Consider the following 19095-nt stretch of genomic DNA (forward strand, 5'->3'; position numbering starts at 1 on the left):
CTGAGAAAATGCTTGATATGATTTCAATCCTCTTGAATTTGGGTAGACTTTGTTTGTGACCCAATATGTGGCCTATTTTTGAAAATGTCCCATGTGCACTTGAGAAGAACGTATATTCCGTGGCTTTGGGGTGAAATGTTTTGAAGATGTCAGTTAAGTCCATCTGATCTAGTGAGTCATTTAGGATTTCTGTTTCTTTGCTGATTTTTTGTCTAGAGGATTTATCCAGTGATGTCATTGGTGTATTAAAGTCCCCTACTATGATTGTATTGTTGTCAATCTCTCCTTTGATATATTTCAGGAGTTTTTTTATGTATTTGGGTGCTCCTGCATTGGGTGCATATGGAGTGATGAATCTTTAAGCCAAGTAATGCCAAGGATTGCCTGTAGCCACCAGAAGCGAGGAGAAAGGAACCAACTCATATAACACATTAATTTTGGACTTCTGGCCTCCAGGACTAGCCTAGCTAATAAAGAGGGAATATGCTAATTGACCATCACACCCTCACAATGATGACGCCCACAGCCAATAAGGAGGGGATATGCTAATTGACTGCCATGCCCTCAAAGATGGCAGTGCCCAGTCCCCTCAGCCCCGCCGGGGTGGCAGGCGCCCAGCAAGGCCATGCCTGTCCTCAGGCGGGTCCAGATGGTCCTCGTGCCTGCCTCCGAAGTCCTCCAGCCCCCCAGGGCAGGCCCGAGGCGCAGGCAAACCTTGGATGGTGGCTGCCCAGCTGCTCAGGGTGGGCCCAAGGTGCAGGCAAGCCTTGGATTGTGGCTGCCTAGCTGCCCAGGGCTGCCTGAGGCTCTGGTAACCAGGGCCGGCCAAGGCTTGTGCTGCCGGCAGTGGCAGCAGCAGAGGTATGATGGGGGCGTTGCCTTCCCCTGATTGCTGGGTCACCTCTCACCCCTGAGGGCTCCTGGACTGTGAGAGGGGGCAGGCCAGGCTGAAGGACCCCCCCTCCAGTGCATGAATTTTCATGCATCGGGTCTCCAGTTAGAGAATAAATTTCTGTTGTTTTAAGCCACCACCATATTTTAAAATTATAGTTTGCTTTCAATATTATTTTTTATTGGCTTCAGGTATACAGCATAGTGGTTAGACAATTATATACTTTACAAAAGTGTTTCCCCCGATATTTCCAGTACCCATCTGGCATCATACATAGTTATTACAATATTATTGACTATATTCCCTATGATGTACTTTACATCCTCAGGACTATTTTGTAACTTCCAATCTGTACTTCTCAATCTATTCACCTTTTTCACCCACTTCCCCAATCCCTCTCCACTCTGGAAACCATCAGTCTGTTCTCTGTGTCTATAAGTCTGTTTCACTTTTGCTTGTTTATTTATTTTGTTCTTTATATTCCACATGTAAGTGAAATTATATGGTATTAGTCTTTCTCTGAATGACTTACTTCACTGAGCACAATACCCTCTAGGTCCATCTATACTGTTGTAAATGGTAAGATTTCATTCTTTTTATGGCAGAGTGATATTCTATTGTACATATATAGCATCACTTTTTTACCCACTCATTTATTGATTGGTACTTTGGGTTGTTTCCATATCTTGGCTATTGTAAATAACACTGCAGTGAACTTAGGGATGCATATATTATTTTGAATTAGTGTTTTGGGTTTCATCGGATAAATTCCCAGAAGTGGAGTCACTGGGTCATAAGGCAGTTCCATTTTTAATTTTTTGAGGAATCTCCATACTCTCTATATATTATATATGCTGTTGCCTCAACCTCATTTTGTTTTATTTATTTATTAATTTTTTCCCCAGCCTCATTTTATAGGAATAGATATACTTAAGATTTGCAATGTTGCTTTAGGCCAGAGTTTATTTAAAAGCAAATAGATTGTTTTTTAAAAACATAATTGATTTATAATAGAGCAGAGCTTCCAGTTGTGCTTGTGCTGAAACTGTTTATTTAGTGTACATTCATAAACCCCAGAGTTGTAAATAAAATAGTAGAGTCAGCATTTTACTTTGGGGACGTCATACCAATTTATTTGAGCAAGAGTATTTGCTTTTTAATAGTGAAACTGGATCAGTATAAAAATAATATTGGCTAAATGTACTGCTTGAATTGATCTATTTTATCAGAACTTTTTAAGGCAGAAAACTTGAATAACTGCTTCTTTAAGGGCAGTAAAGCAGGCTGTATAAAAAAGCAGGCAGATCAAAGATTTTAAAATCAGATACTTCACCAAAGAAAATATAGGAATGTCCAATAAGCATGTGAAAAGGTGCTTAACATGATTAGTTATCAGAGAAGTAGAATTAAAACCCAATTGAGTTATTACTACAGTGACTAAAATAAAAAGACTGACAACACCATTGTGTAGATGTACCACAGTTCTTTAATCCACTCATCTGCTGATGGGCACTTAGGCTGTTTCCAAATCTTAGCTATGGTGAATTGTGCTGCTATGAACATAGGGGTGCATATGTACTATGCTGCGGTAAAAAAGAAGGATTTCTTACCATTTGCAACAGCATGGATGGATCTGGAGAGCATTATGCTAAGTGAAATAAGCCAGGCAGAGAAAGATAAATATCACATGATCTCACTCATTTATGGAATATAATGAACAACATAAACTGATGAACAAAAATAAATCCAGAGACAGAGAAACATTGATCAGAACATTAAACCTTAGAGGGAAAGTAGGGGAGGGTGGGGGTAAGGAGGAGAGATCAACCAAAGGACTTGTATGCATGCGTATAAGCCTAACCAATGGACACAGACAACAAGGGGGTAAGGGCATGAGGAGGGGATGGAGGGGGGGGGTAATGGGGGAATAAGGACACATATGTAATACCTTAATCAATAAAGAAATTAAAAAAAAAGACTGACAACACCAACTATTGGTAAGGAGGTAGAGAAACTGGAACTTTTTTGAATTGCCAGGAGGAGTGTTAAATGGTACAACTTTGGAGACCTTTTAGTTCCTTATAAAGTTAAACATACTCTAGGACCTATGAATCCCACTCTTAGGTATTTTTCTCATGAATCATGAAAACATTTGTCCCCAAAAACATTGTACAAAAATGTTTGTTAGCAACTTTATTTATAAAAGTCCAAACTGGAAACAACTCAAATATCTATCAGTAGAAGGGATTATCAAATAGTGGTATATTTATATAATGGAACACTTTTAGACCAGACCAATGTTTTCCAGCATCCTCAGAAAACCTAGGTGTATTTATTTTGAAACCATCCTTGGTTTAATTTGTATGCTGATTTGTATTTTATCTGATTTTTTATGCTGTGACTCATCAAAGAGATTAACTGCTAAGACAATCTTCTCCTTGCCTGCATTACGGCCATCCAGGCCCTGCGTTCTCCAGGACCCAAAAGGAGGGAGGTAAGAACTTCTATTTTCGTTCACAATCCTAGAGGAACAGGGAGTGGAGGGGAGAATTTTAATGGATTTGGCCAAGCGCAGAGGGATAGCTGGCTTCTTGGAGACTGGGAAGCAGGGTGGCTTCATGAGCGAGTGACCCCTGTAGTTGCACAGAGCTGTGCTTGGTTTAATGCTTTGCTGGTCCTCTCTTGAGGTTCTTCATAATTTTAAATCAAGGGGCCCTGTATTTTCATTTTGCACAGGGTCCCAAAATTATATATCCAGGCCTGCTGGGAAGACCAGGGGTAAGGGACAGTAATGGTAGGGACTTTCTCCTCCTCTGACAGGGAGGCTACAGGGATACTTGAAGACAGACCATGATGTACCTTAGGAGTCACTGTGAGGATCCCTGAAGCTGAGGTTGGCAAGGAATAAGTGGATCTACCAGAGAACTCTTCCCCCTTGCTTTCATAGGGAAATAGGTATTAGAGGCACCTCTCACAGACACCATGTTGTCTATGTCCTAGGACCTAGACGAATCTCAAAAACTTTGTTGAATGAAATACATCATTCTGTTTGATTCCATGTAAATGAAATTCTAGAGCAAGCAAAGCTAACCCGTGGTGGTAAAAATCAGAAAGTGGTTGGAGGGGATTGGGGATTGGATGGGAATTGACTGGAAAGAAGCATAAGAAAACTTTCTGAGAAGAAGGATATATTCTATATCTTGATTAGGGTGGTGATTACATGGGTGTATAATTGTCAAAACCCATTGAACTGTATACTTAAGTCTATGTGTTTATTTTTTATGTAAATTATGTTTCAATTTAAAAAATAAGGTCCCCTCATACTCCTATCCCATCCAAGAAAATGTCTGCTCAAACAATCTACAGTGAAAAACATCCTCTTTCAGACTAAGGCCTGCTAGATCGTATGTTGTGGGTCCAATCTGGAGCTCTAACCTGGTTCCTCTGCTTGGATTAACTATCTGAATCTGATGGCCCTGGAGTTTTAGCTCCAATCTCATTTTGGTTTTTTAGTAAAGGCTTCCCTTCCTGACTCAAGTTTTATTTATTTTCTGTCTTATCTTTTCCTTGATCCTTTGACTACAAGCACTTGTTGGTAAGGCACAATATATATGAGAAAAAAAAAGAAAAAATTGTCTCTTTTGAGTCTAACCCATTCTATTTTTTTAAAAGATAAAGCACAATGGTTTGTTTGGCTTTTCTAACTGCCAACTGTGATGCAATGTAATTATTGAATTAGATTAGATTACTGTTTATATTAAGCTCAAATAGTGATTAAGTTGAATTTTTTATGGTAAGAGCTCACAGGTAAAATCAGCTGAAATTAACCAGTGCTTGTCTTAACCCATCCTTTGTGTATTCTGCCTCCATCACCAGGGGGTATACAAGGCTGAGCTGACAAGATGAGTGGCCTCTGTTAATGGGATACATCTAGGTCACAGTTAAGCTCATGTATGAAGTCAAACACTTCCAAATCTCTCTTTTAGCACTGCCATATGTCAGGAACCCAAGTGGTGCCCTCAAGAGGTCTATCTCTAGCTTTAGCTCTATCTCTGCCTCTGTCTCTGTCTCTGTCTCTGTCTCTGTCTCTGTCTCTGTCTCTAGCTCTAACTCTAGCTCAATCTTTATATTTCCCCAATATACAACCCACCTCCAGCTCCAGAGTTCACAGCCTCTCCAAATGACGACTTTAGAAAACGTTTTAAATTGAGGTATAACATATATGCAGTTGTGGCAGCTAATCTTCATGCTGTGGTATTCCCATCCCACATTGAATCTGGCTGGTCTGTGACTTGAGTTAAACAATAGAATGTGGCATAAAAGGCCCTGGGCCAGTCCTAGGCCTAGGAGCATTTAATAGGATCTACTTTTTCTCCGTGGAACACTGGTTTTTGGGAGCCCTCTCATTTCAGATCCTCCAAGAAGCAAACACTGAGACCAAATTCTATTTACAAGAGACTTATTAGGGGACATGCCAGTGAAGAATAAAGGGAGAGAGAGAGAAGGAGTAACCTGGGAAAGCCATCAGATTGTGTTACAGACCTGACACTCTCTTAGCAAGTTTAATAAACCCAATTTGTGCTATCGAAGGGTGGCTCTGGTGGTCTTTGTGAGAGCTTTGACAAAATCTGTGCACTTTGTGTTGCTGTAGAGAAAGTAAAGGTTGGGAGAAAAAGACAAAACAAGAACATCCCCAATATAACTTGAAGCAAGGTTCCATTAGTTCAGACTTCTTGGAATTAATAATAAACCAACAGGAGTATCCATCATCCTTGGTTTGAGAATAATAGGCCTGTTCTTGCATTTGTAGTCAGTGCCAAACCATGGATAAATAGTGGAAACTGCTGGAGAAGGGGAACATGGGTTAAGTGTTGAGTCTCAAATGGCTGCAGTCTTTCTCCAAAAAGTCACCCCTAACTGCCCAAAAGCATGGAATGATTTTTTTGTTCCTATCTTCTGCGGTATTTGACAATTTGGTCACTGTCTGTCTTCTTAAAATTCTTCTGTAGCTCTCCATGATATTGTGCTTTCTGGATTGTCTTTCATCCTCTCTGATAATTCCTTCCTAGTTCTAGATGGGCAGGGATCTGAAGCCAGATAAGGAATAAGAAATGACCACTGAGTTACTAGATATGAGGTCATCCATACTTTTAGCAAAAGTAGAGGAGACAGAGATGGATTGCAAAGACAGAAAAAAAGAGTAGTGACTGTGGGCCTCTGTTTCACAAAGCTTGGAGGTTGCTACTGTCTTTGTTTGGGGGTTTTGTTTGCTTGCCTTTTGCTCTCTCATCGACTTTATTAATGTAGTTCTCCAAGCAGTTAGTGCACGCCTGCCATACACGGAGGTATTCCTGGAGCTGCTGGGATGTAGAGATGGCAGGGACCCTCCCTGTCTTCTGGGAACAAGTTTCTGATCATGACCAGAAACTATACACCCTGGGAATCACAGAAAATGATGACTGCCCCATGGGCCTCTAGGTTACCTGGAGATATTTGTTCTAAAAAATTCGAGAGGCTTTCACATATTTATGTAAGAAGATAAAAGTTAGAGATATGTTAATGTGTTTTCAAGTTCATATTTGTAACACTGAATTTTATCACACTAAGCCAGAGACTTCAATTGTTTTGAAGATTTTAAAGATTATTACAGCAGGAATGCAAAGAGAAAGTCAGTGTCTAACTTTTAATTACCCAAGTAGCTTCTGAAACCCATTTCAGAGGTTGTGGTTGAGAGTGAAAACTATCTATTCCAGGGGTCGGAAACCTTTTTTCTGCCAAGGACCGTTTAGATATTTATAACATCGTTCGAGGGCCATGCAAAATGATCAACTTAAAAATTACCCTGCTATATATTTGATCAAACTTTTAATTAACTCACCCCTAATGCCTTGGCAGGGCCAGACCCAATGATATCTTGGGCCTTATACGGCCTGCGGGTGGACGTTCTCCACCCCTGATTCTGTTCCCACAGTTTACTGCCTATGTTAACATGCCTTTACTATCCCAGTGACTTCATCAACAATGATTTAACTACCCCAAGAACCTCATCAACAATGATTTAACTACCCCAGGAACCTCTGGCCTAGGAAAATAAAAGTGTAAATAACTTTATTGCTCTATTCAGAAACCTTTTGTTTTTTGTTTTGTTTTGTTTTGTGTTTTTTTAAAAGCCAACTTTTGGCTTTATTGATATTCTCTATTTTTATTTGTTTCAAATTTTATTATTTTTTTAAAAATATATTTTATTGATATTTTACAGAGAGGAAGGGAGAGGGATAGAGAACTAGAAACATCGATTAGAGAGAAACATCAATCAGCTGCCTCCTGCACATCTCCCACTGGGGATGTGCCCACAACCAAGGTACATGCCCCTGACCTGAATCGAACCCGGGACCCTTCAGTCCGCAGGCCGATGCTCTATCCACTGAGCCAAACTGGTTTCGGCTATTCAGAAACCTTTTGATTTAAAGGAATGTCAGATACGAAATATCTCAATAGATAGCATCAAACGACTCTTTGCTCTCTAAGATTTGATTGAAATACTCACCTCATTGGGTCTATTAATCCTATTCAATTCTAATCAAGCCCCAGATCAAAAGACCAACCTTAAATCAGATCGGACAAACCCCACCCCCCCAAAAAAAATTTATCCTGGTAAATATCCCAATTTTGTCTTTGCCCTTTCAGAGATTGTATAAGACTGTCAGGTAGCGATCTCCCTTACTGCAATAAGCAATAAGCTCAGCTTTGCTCATCAATCTTTTATTTTGGTGGTATTTGGGAGAGCCAGTATTGTACATAGTGTGAAAGCCAATGATTTTTATTCCCATGAGCCAGAGTTTTTGAAGAAAGATAAGGTTTTTGTAAATCAAAGGATAAAAACCTTAAAAGAGTTGTGAATACGTTTTATTCATGAACAGTGACTTTAGAAGAGAGAGGAGAAAGAAATGAATGACCTTGTATGAGGATGGGTGGTTTGTTTTGGGTTGCAAAATTATGCTCAGAGACTGATTCTGTCTTTGCCAGCACTTTATTTTTAAAAAATATTTTTAGTGAATTTAGAGAGGAAGGGAGAGAGGGGGAGAGAGATAGAAACATCAATCATGAGAGAGAATCATTGATTGGCTGCCTCCTGCACGCCCTACACTGGGGATCGAGCCCACAACCCAGTCATGTGGCCCAACCGGAGTGGGAATCGAATGGTGACCTCCTGGTTTATAGGGTCCACTGAGCCATGCTGGCGGGGCCTGCCAGCACTTTATTTAACACAGGTTCACTGCAGAAATTTCATAAGACAAAAGCATACAGGATAATTTCTCTTAATAGACCAGGAAAGAAAGAACCTCCATAGCAATGATAGATTACTTGCACTATTGTTCCAGGCAAGGGAAGATGAAAGGAAGTCCAAACTTAGCTGCAGATGGACCTTTTCATACCAGTAGGCACTGAGGAGATATGGCTTTAACCAGCTGGGAGCTGACTTCCGTTTACCAGCCGCAAAATCAAGTCCCTTGTTGCTGGAGCCTGTTGCTAGGGAACGAAGGTGCTGGTGTTGGAGGGCAGGCTGGCTGCTTGGAGGGTTATCCCTCCAGGGGCCGCTGCACAGCGTGAGTTCCTCTCCGAGGCAGGAACACGTGTCCCTTCGCTTCCTGAGACTGTTGCCCACTAAAGTGTCACCTCGCCCATACCAAAAACTTTCCAATGGTCCTCACGAGCTCTTAGTATTTATTTATAGCCTAACTGTCCTCTTGGCATAGCTGCTTCTCCACATATTCTCATTGATAAGCCCCGAGCTGAGCTGCTGACTGCTTCTCAGGGACAGATGAGATGATGGCAATCCTTAAATAACTTGCTTCATCTTTATACCAAAACAACTTTACTTCTAAAAACAACTTTGTTGTCATTGTCATAAACAAGTGAATTTGAAATCATGTGGAACCAACGCACAACAATAGGATTAGGATTGCCCTGGTTTCTGAGATGGGCAGGCTGAGGGTTGAGGAGGGAGAAAAAGGAAGCTAGAAAGGCCAGTGGGACTTTGAGGACCTGGAGATATCCACAGAGAAATCAGTCTGGAGGGCTTTTTAGGGAGCCTCATGTGTAAGACTGTCAGGTAGTGATCTCCCTGGAGACTATTTAGAGTGGTTGTCTTGTTTGAGTCCTTGACCCTGCCTAGGCAGTGACAAAACTCATCTCTACTTTGTGACCGCACACCTATTACCTTTAGGTACGAGGGTGTATTTTCTTAAAATATGGTCAGACTTTCTGGTGGACCTGAAATCTGCCTTCTTTAAAAACAAACACCCCAGGTTATGTTTTATACATAGTTTTAAGAACCAATACTCCAAGGGAAAGGAACTAGTACAGTAGAAAAGGTTACATTCACATGTGAGAGAATATTATTGCTATTGTAATCTGGAGCATGCTTGTAAGTAGTCAAATTAAGGCTTTTCAAAGAGATGTTTATTTCTCTTATTGAGACAAATTATTCGAAACATATAAACAAGGCAAAAGAGTGACTGAATGTCCTTTCAGTGTTGTATTGCAGGACTGTCTAACAGGTCTGCCCAAGGGTTATTTCATTCCCTGGAGTATGGATCTTGGACATACTACTTTCTACTTACTAGGGTTCTTCTTCTGTGAACTTACATGTTAACTTGTAGATTTGTGTTTACCAGAGGTGTCTAGTAGAAATGATAACCCCAAGGGCTATGGTTTTATTGCCCTGTAGGATAGGAACCCTTTCGTTGTTAAATTAAAACTTATTTCAGCATGCTTTTCCTGTTTGGGTACATACATTTCAGTTTCTTTAAAGATATTTGAACCAGTTTTGCCATGCTACAAGATTTCTTCACTATAAACTAAGTAAATTTTTTTACACACATTCATTCTGTAGGGTGTCCCCAAAAATGTATACACACACGTTGAATAATTATAAAGACAGTGTTTATGAAAATATGTTTCATTTTCAAAATTGAGCTATCAGCTGTTAAAGTGTGTATACATTTGCTTGGGACATCTTGTTATTTGGGAATAGGTGGGGTTAGGATAAAGATCTGGGGTCTAGCTGTTTCTTTGAAAGAACTTTCACCCACTCTGTTTGGGCCCCACACTGAATCCTACCTTCAGAGGGCCTTCTCCCTCTGGTTCCTAAGCTTTCCTGGGGGTTCTGTGACATGGATTGTCTTACTTTTCATTGGTTTTCCACCTTGCAGGCACTTAGCTTTTTATGTTTCATTATGCCATATACCATTTGGGCCTCTACCTTCCAGCTTTCAAAATGTTGTCATATATATCTATATCTATATCTCTATATCTCTATCTCTATCTATCTATCTATATCTATATCTATATCTATATCTATATCTATATCTATATCTATATCTATATCTATATCTACATCTACATCTACATCTACATCTACATCTATATATCTATATATCTATATATCTATATATCTATATATCTATATATCTATATATCTATATCTATAATCCTCAACTAAGGATATTTTCCCCCTATTGATTTTCAGAGAGAGTGTAAGGGAGGGAGAAGGGTGGGGGAAGAGAGAAACATCAACTTGATGTGAGAGAGACACATCCATTGGTTGCCTCTGGCACGTACCCAGACTGGGGCCGGGGATTGAGCGTGCAACTGAGGTACCCATGACCCTTCAGTCCCCAGGCCGATGCTCTAACCACTGAGCAACCGGCTAGAGCTTTTTATATCTTATCTGCTGTCACCTTCTCTAGGGCCTTCTGTTTCCTTGCAAGTCTGTGACTTTAAAAAATTTCTTTCACTCATTCCAGTGCTGTTCAAAATATTCAGTCTACCTTGTTTAAATAAAATAGCATGTAATTCTAAAATACACTCCAAAATAGAGCAGCGGTTTCTTTCTCCATCAAATGAAGGAACTCATCAAAGGCTGAGAGAGGGTCAAAATCTTGGGATTGAATCATTTGAACCTCAGCCTGAACTCTAAAAAGTCCAATATCTTATGCTGAGCATTGGAAACCACAATACTTTGGATCTTGATTGATAAGCTCAAATGATCCAATGTACTAAATGCATCACTGAATAGCACTTTGGAAAGCCAGCAAACACTGGAATATACAGAAATAGTCTTTACTGGCATGATCAGTGTCATGCTTATATGAGCATCATTTTTCTTGATAGTTATTGCACTGCAGTGTGGAAAAGCCATCTTGTATATGCTGCCTATTTCTTTTCACAGCATAATGAAAAAACAGGCAGCAGTCAGTGGTGGCAGTTTAGTGACATTACTTTCACATTGAATCAAGAAACAGGGTGCTGACATCGGCCATCCAAATGAATAAAGGAGGGTGAAAAAAGTACCATTTTATTCACACACTGTAGCTGTCATCTATTATCCCCTTCCATATTGTCCATTCAACCTTTGCTTATATAATTTCCTGGTTTTCCTTTGGAAGACCAGCCCCTTTTGCATCTCAGATTCTGTGCTTTGGTGATAGACAGTGACTCAAGTATGGCCAAAGCATAACCTTCCCTTGGCCAAAGAAGCTGATTCATGGATGGGCATGTGACCCAGTTAGACTTAGCCAATGAGATTCAAGTAGATGTTAGTTGGGGCTATCGCAAGAGTGGCCAGTTGGACTTCAATCAGAGAGCATGTGCGACTGGAGCAGCTCTTTGGAGCCTGGAAATGAAGCTAACAGAGGGGATGGCAGAGAGGAGAACTATAAATAAAACAACTTGTGATGATATTGTTTGAGTTCCTGAATTAAGTTGTATGAGCCAATAAAATGATCAATGGTTTGCCCTAGCCAATTTGGTTCAGTGGATAGAGTGTTGGCTGGAGGATTGAAGGGTCCTGGGTTCGATTTCGGTCCAGGGCATGAACCTCGGTTGCAGGCTCGATCCCTGGCCCTGGTCAGGGCACGTATGGGAGGCAACCAGATGATGTGTCTCTCACATCGATGTTTCTCTCTCTCTGTCTCTCCCCATCCCTCCCTCTCTCTCTGAAAATCAATGAAAAAATATCCTCAGGTGAGGATTAACAACAGCAACAAAAATCAATGGCTTATGACAGTTTCAACTGTTTTGCTGTCACTTGCCACCAATCTGACTCACTTAGCAAAGCCCTGCACTGCTGCGTGCATAGCTGGTGCTACCCCAGCTACTGGCTCCCACAATATTTTTTACCTAAATGAAAAATTTCTGTGTAACGTGGGTGTTCAGAGATAAAAGAAAACACTGAGCACATTTCACTCATATATGCTTATTTATTTATTTTAACAAATATATTTTTATTGATTTCAGAGAGGAAGGGAGAGAGACAGAGAGATAGAAACATCAATGATGAGAGAGAATCACTAATTGGCTGCCTCCTGCTTGTCCCCTAATGGGGATCAAGCCCGCAACCTAGGCATGTGCCCTTGACCAGAATCGAACCTGGGATCCTTCAGTCCACAGGCCGACACTCTATCCACTGAGCCAAACCAGCTAGGGCCATATATGCTCATTTTATATGCCAAGAACAGATTTATTGTAGTTGTAATGTGAACTATCTATTCTCATAAACACTGTAATAAGTGCTTGTTTATACAGAATACCATTGGTATTAGGGGGTGTACAACACCATCATTTGATCAGAGAATTTTGGCAACTGGCCATTCCATTTTCCTTCTTAGCATAACATTTCCATTAACTTTGTGAGTGGTTTTACAAAATTCTTGGCAGTAGTACAACTTGAACCCTTTAGCATCCTGGAAAGCACAATTTTTAACTTATTCTGGAAATTTCCAGTTGGTTTACCAGAGAGGTCATTGTGCTTTGTTTATGAGCAGTATTCAAAGGCTTCAGTGACTTCCTGCCACTATTTGACAGTTGCAGAACAGGCAAAGCACAGGGATCTAGAGGCAAAATCTAATTTTTATATAATTACTGTATTTCTTATTCCTAGTCTTTTTTGTCTGCCCATCACTCTTGCCTCAGTAATACAGTCAGCTCTGTTTTCACACAGACTTCTTATGCATGTTGGCATTTGTGAATTTATTCTGCACTGCAGTATTTAGATAACTTTTTCTTTCTTTATTTGTTGATTTGAGAGAGAGAGAGAGAGAGAGAGAGAGAGAGAGAGAGACATCAATTTGTTGTTTCACTTTTTATGCATTCATTGGTTGCTTCTTGTATGTGCTCTGACTGGAGATTGAACCTGCAACCTTGGCTTATGGGGACCATGCTCTAACCAACTGAGGTACTCGGCCACGGCCTAGATAACTTTTCCTTTATGCTTCAGTGGACCGCTTACCCAGTTTTACAAATTGGGAATATAAGGAAGCACTTTGGTTACAACTAAAAATGAAAATTGGATAAATGTAAGTAATAATATGATGCAAGTGACATAAAAATACATGAGCTGAGATAAAATTCACCCTAGCAATTGAATGTTAGTTGAAAGAAACTGATCACTTGAGTCTTTATGGTGAATGTACAAACTTTAGGATTGTAATGATAATTGAAGTGTCTGTGAAAATCATAATTTATTCTATATTTCAAACGTATTGAATGTATGTAGACACAGTTGTTTTATTTTTTCCTTTGAGACTCTTGAACTACGGACCCCTTCTGAGGACTGCACTCAGTCAACACGTCTCAGAGGATACTTGTTGGAAAGTGACCAAGGAGGTAATTGGGGACAGGAAAGGCTTGACAGTAGGAAGAACCATTGGCATCCACAGAAAGATTTACCAAAATATCAGCAGAATGGGACTTTTAAGATTTTCTCTCTTAGCAACTTGCAAGTATACAATACATTATTGTTAACTATAGTCACCATGTTGTACATTATATCCCAGAAATTAGTCATCTTATAACTGGAAGTTTGTACCTTTTGACCAACACCTTCCCATTTCCTCCTCCCCTCAGCCCTGGTAATCATTCTCTGTTTCTATGAGCTCGATGTTTTTATATTTCATATATAAGTGAGATCATAGAGTATTTGCCTTTCTCTGACATTGTATGGATGAACTCAAGGTTTATATTGTAGCATGTGTCAGGATTTCCTTCATTTGTATGGGTGAATAATATTCCATTATGTGTATAAACCACACGTTATTTTATCCATTTGTCTATCGATGAAAATTTGGGTCAGATAATTATATTTTAAAATTTTAGTTATTATTTCACAGGGTTATATTCTGTCTCATTGTTATATAAATTAACTTGAGGGAGAATTTTCATTTATTTTAAAAAAGAAAGAAAGAAAACCCAACAAAACCCACTTGGAGTTAGTCTTACTAACTTATTAAGTACATTTTGGCTATGTGGTTTGAAAATTGCTAAAAAGAAAGTTTTCAGTTAATTTCACTATTAAGATCTGAACTTAATCATTTTCTGGGTTCAGGAAGCTCTTCTCTGGTGAATTATAGATATAAATAAATATTCAGATATATATGTATAAATGTATCTATAATACAAAATCTTTGTATTATATGTCTCCTGTACTTTAAGTCAACTAGCTATCTGAAAATCAAGGATGACCCAATAAATAATAGAGGTAATTAATCATTTAACAAAATGATTCCTGATAAGATTTATTTTTAAGCATGTCCTGAATTTGTTCAAATTTAATTTATCCTTATGAAAATATGGTTTATACAGTTTCAGAAACCTATCTAACATATCCACTGTGTCAAGTGAGAGTTTACTGAGCTATTAAACTGCTTTTTCCCACAGGGCAGGAAAGAGAAATAGCTGTCACAAAGCCTGGGAAAAGGCTGGAGACCTGCCCTCTCCACCTGGGCACTCAGATGGAGCTGCCTCCTGTGGTCCCACTCTGAGGAACCACGGACTTCTGTTGGGGACTCTGATCCAGGGTAAGAAAGAGGGAGGGATAGACAAGATTTAAAAGGGCTCCATTTGGGAAGCCTCAGTTTCACTGCTCTCCCTGCCGAGTCTTTATGTTTGTTTTTAGTTGAAGTAGTCCAAGGTGATCATGGCATTTGCATGATGTAATGAAGTGGCAAAGAGTGGCAACACCTGGTGTGAAGTGTTGCTTGTTTGTGTCAGTGTGGACTGGTATAAACTGGGAGTTAAATTCCAAGCATGACTTAGGTAAAGGAGAGGAACTAGGTGTTGTCTTACCCACCACACACTGTTCTTTCTTTGCTCTGACAAGGAAATAATGGAGAGGTGGTAGTGACATGCTGTGTATTTAAAAAACATGTTAAGAAATTGAGACATAATTCACATGCCATAAAATTAACCCTTTTAAAGTGTATAATTCACTGGGTTTTAGTATATTCAGAGTTGTTCAGACATCAGTACTAATTCCAGAACATTTTCATCACCCCCTAAAGAAACCCTGTACCCACTGGCAGTCACTTCTCATTTTCCTCCAATCTGCCCCCACCCAGCCCTAGGCAACCACTCTGTCTTTCTAGATTTGCCTGTTCTGGACATTTCATTGAAATATAATCATATATGTGGTCCTTTGTGTCTGGCTTATTTCACTTAGCATAATTTTTTCCAGGTTTATCCATGTTGTAGCATGAACCATTACTTCATTCCTTTTTATTATTGAACTAGAGGCCCAGTGCATAAAATTCGTGTACTCGGGGCAGGGGGTTCCCATCAGCCTGGCCTGCGCCCTAAGCCGTCAGTTGGACATCCTTAGTGCTGCTGCGGGGGCAGGAGAGGTCGATCTGCATATTAGCCTTTTATTATATAGGATAATATTTTATTGTATGGATAGACCACATTTTATTTATCTTTGCATTAGTTGGTGGACATTTGAGTTGTTTCCACTTTATGGATAACTGAATCATACTGCTATGTGTACAAGTTTTATGTGGACATATATTTTCATTTCTAATTGCTGGGTCATATGGTAATTCTGTTTTTAATTTTTTTGAGGAAGTCAGACTACTTTCCTAAGCAGCTGCACCATTTTACAATCCCATCAGCAGTGTGTAAGGGTCCCAATTTCTCTGCATCCTCACCAACACTTGTTATTATCTCTCTTTTTATTATAGTCATTCTAGTGTGTCATGCTATGTACTTGATGAACTCTCAGACATTTGCCCAATATACATTTTAATACAGTTATCTCTGGGGATGTAACAGGCTTGTAAAAGTTTTCTAATAGTGCTTTTCTTTTATTTTTGGGGTGTGTGTGTGAAAATGGGGAAATAAATATACTTTTAATTGCATTGGTCAAATCAAATTGCTGTCTGGAAGGCAAGGGGGCAGGGGAGGCAGCTTCACAAGCAAAAATGTAAACATGAAGGGTAGCTACCGAGAGAGTCATGTTTCTCAGAGACGCACGCCTGTCAGCTCTCTTCTGTGGAAAAGGGTTAAAACTTTGAAATGAACTGGTGTGATAAATGCAAACTCAGTAGGACCAAAAAGAATGAATGTAGAAACAATCAAAGTAAGGAGCAGGACCGAGGCTACCTTAACCACTCTCAGAATCCCCGATTCCTGATTGTCCGCAGGTCTCTACATCCTCCAGCGTTTGGGACCAGACGTTTTCCTCTTGCTCGGCCTTGGTGCTGTCAGGAGCCCCTGTGCAACTGACTGTGGACAGGTCCCAGTCTTCCTTACTCATCTGGTAAGTCTGGCTCAAGCTTCCTCTCTGCTTCCAGCTCCTTCAGTCATAGGCGTTGAAGTTGTATCCCAAGGCCTGAAAGCTAGTGCATTTAAAACACACCCACACACATTATCCCAATTGATTTAACAACATCCATGAGGTAAGACCTTTAGACCCAAGCAGGAGTAATAGTGCTTTTCTAAAGGATCAGAAGTCTGGTGAGGCTTTGCTAGGTGGGATCAGGCTCCAGAAAGCATAGTTAAAAAAAAAAAAAAGTCCATTGGTTTACATGGAACGGCTGGTTTAGGTAAAAATTGAGAATGAGTTTCATGAACTCAAAAACTGTTTTCAATTCTTCTGTTGTACAAGGCCTCAGATTAAAGCCTGATTGTGCATTGCAGTCTTTTTAAAAAATATGTTTTTATTGATTTTAGGGAGAGAGGAAGGGAAGAGGACAGAGAGATAGAAACATTGCTGAGAGAGAAACATCCATCGGCTGCCTCCTGCACGCCCCTACTGGGGATTGAGCCCAGGTTTTGGGTCGATGTTCAACCCCTGACCTACACCGGCCAGGCAAAGCCTTTTTCTATCAATGCAATTATAGCACTCCGGTGATAAACTCTTCAATTTTTTAAAACCCAGTGTTGGCAGGTGTAGTACTATGGAAACTGTTTGCAAACACATATTCCCCCAAGAGGTTCTGAAGCTAAAAAAAGAAAAAATCCAGGTTATTAGTGGGTGCTCCTATTCCCAGCCTCCATTTCAGTTAAAGGGTGGAGTCTTATGAAGATAATATCCCACATGTGAATAAACATCCTCTTCAAAATGAACATACTCTTCTAATTTCTTTCAGTGCAAAAGGCAGGCAGGCATTGTCAGCCAGATGTGCTGAACTTTCTTACGAGGTCACATTCTTTAAAAAATATCTGAGTAGTTGCCAGATACGTCACTATTTTCAAAGAGAAAGGCATGACCTAATAAACATTTCTGTCTAATGTTAGGTTCAAAAACACTTAGATAAAGGAGTCCAGGTGAGAGTTTGCATATTGGAATTAAAAATTGGACAGCTAAGGGAGGTGCTCATAAGGATTGGTATTTTCTTTAAAAATAAAATAAATATTTTATTTTGGAAAATGCAAACATAAAAAATTAGATGGATGTAAATCTTCCTTTGTACCCATTACTCAGCTACAACAGTTGCCAATATTTTACAATTCTTGTTTCAAACAAATCACTCCCTGTTTTTTTCTTTTGTGTCTTGAGTGTTTTAATGCAAATTCAAGATAGTATGGCATTTTGCCTATAGATAATATAAAATGCATCTTTACGGGTTGTTTTTCATAAAGACTATGTCATTATCACACTTTAAAAATAAACAATATCATTAAACATAATCTAATACACAGTCCACATTCAAATTCCTTATAGTTGACTTTGTTTTTGTTTGTTTTGTTAATCCTCACCCGAGGACATTTTTCTCATTGATTGCTAGAGAGAGTGGGAGGGAGGGAGGAAGGTGGGAGAGAGAGAGAGAGGAACATCAATGTGAGAGAGACACATCGATTGGTTGCCTCCTGCATGTGCCCCAATTGGGGTGGGGATCTAACCTGTAACCTGGTATGTGCCCTTGATTAAGAATTGAACCTGTGATCATTAGGTCTAACCACTGGGAACACTGGCCAGGGCTCTGACTTTGTTTAAAAATTTTTGTATTATGGGAAATTCAGACATACACAACATAAAAAGAATAGTGAAATGAATCCCCTCATGTATCTATCACCCCCTTTCAACAAATATCAACTCTTAACTCAGTTGCTTCATCTATAATCCCACATGCTCCCTCCATTATAGTTTTGTTTTTTTTCAAACATTTATTTATTGTGGTAACATTCATCTAACACAAAATTCATCATTCCCACCATTTAAAAGTTTATAATTAAGTAGCATTTAGTAATTCACAACTTTGTGCAACAATCACAGCTAATTTCAGAAGGGTCCCTATTCTCCCCTCCTTCCAGTCCTGGTAAACACTAATCTGCTTTCAGTCTCTAGGATATGCATATTCTAGATATTTCATATAAATGGTAACTTCTTATAATTTTGAAGTGAATCTAAAACAATATAATTGCACTCATAAACATTTCACAATGTGTCTTTATGAGGACTCTGTTTATACTTAACTATAAGACTATTATCACACCTGAAAAAATTAAACAATAATTACTATCACCAGCTATTTAGCCAGTGTTCAAATTACTGTTTGCATCATAAGTGCCATACATTTGTTTTAGTTTGTTTGAATGGGGATCCAAATCAGAACCACAGATTGTAATTGAGTTATATGCACCTTAAATCTCTTTTCATGTATAGCCCCCACCCACAGCATCTCCTTTTCTTCCTTGCAATTTATTTGTTGAAGAAGTCAAATTGTCTTGTAGAGAATCCCTCTGTCTGGTTTTGGCTGCTTACTCCTCTGTGTTGGTGTCTAACATATTCCTCTGTCTTCTGCGTTTCCTGCCCATTGATAGTTCTGTCTAGGTCAGGGGTGGGCAAACTTTTTGACTCGAGGGCCACAATGGGTTCTTAAACTGGACCGGAGGGCCGGAACAAAAGCATGGATGGAGTGTTT

The sequence above is a fragment of the Plecotus auritus genome, assembly GCF_963455305.1.
Source record: "Plecotus auritus genome assembly, chromosome: X".
NCBI lineage: Eukaryota > Metazoa > Chordata > Mammalia > Chiroptera > Vespertilionidae > Plecotus > Plecotus auritus.